Raw genomic sequence first — 1,085 nt, forward strand, 5'->3', positions numbered from 1 at the left:
AAATGTTATTCACATTTGCTGAATCCACATTAGATCCACAGGATGCTGTACGACCATCTGTAAACAAAAATTCAAACATATCTAATCCATTACATCCCCATACTGTCAATTTTTTCAAATAGGCTCCTTTGAAATCTATCGGAATTGTTTCGGAAGATGCCTCTCCTAAATTCATCGAATCACTATTTTCGTAGTGGATAACCATCCCTTGAATTTTCGGAACAATCCTAGATGATCTGAAAATAGCTACAGCGATTCCTATCATTTTATTTCTTCTACCGTTGATTAATTTCGGTTGCAATGGACAACCTACTTCAATAGGCATCATCCCTCTAGCTAAAAGCGGCGTAAGCCGAGAAAAACGTGTGGTTCTTTTAAAATTCATCGCCAATAATCAATATATTCAAAACCGTTAAGCGCGCAATACTGACGCACTACTCCCATAGAATTGAACACTGTATCAGGAAAACAGGTCTCATATTCTAAATAGTATTGGTCAACAAATACTTTATTAATGTATTGAACTGCTCCATCTTCATCTTCTATAAGAGTGTTCATCTACATCTTTAACATGTTAATATCGTCATTAGTTAATTCCAATTTCGCTTGGTTAACTATTCCAAATTGATAAAATAGTATCTTCATGTTAACTACGGCCGAATACATAGGTAAGAGAAAGTAATTGATATTTGCATAATCAGAATCTTCTTCTTTTTTAAACGTGATTTTCTTCTCAAATCAAAGTTTGTGCGATTGTAAAATAATGTTCTCCCGTGTTGGGTAAATTGAGCTCAAGCTCTTGATGCAACGTCTGAATCTGAGTTTTCAGCGACCTTAAAAATAAGGTTAGTGTGATTAAAAAGTTTTAATTTACAAGTATTACTCTCAACCTAACATAAAAAGAGAGGTCTCATATTTATCAAATCGAAATTATTGTCAATTCTTTAGAAATAATCGTTACGACTATTATTTTAAATATTTTAACGAATCGAAAATTAAAAACAAATTTAACTTTATCAATTTGTTTGTACTTCATGTATGATATCCGAGCGCTTTTAAATAAAACTAAATTGATCTTATTACAC

Source organism: Diorhabda sublineata, chromosome Y (genome assembly GCF_026230105.1).
Source record: "Diorhabda sublineata isolate icDioSubl1.1 chromosome Y, icDioSubl1.1, whole genome shotgun sequence".
Taxonomy (NCBI): Eukaryota; Metazoa; Arthropoda; class Insecta; order Coleoptera; family Chrysomelidae; genus Diorhabda; species Diorhabda sublineata.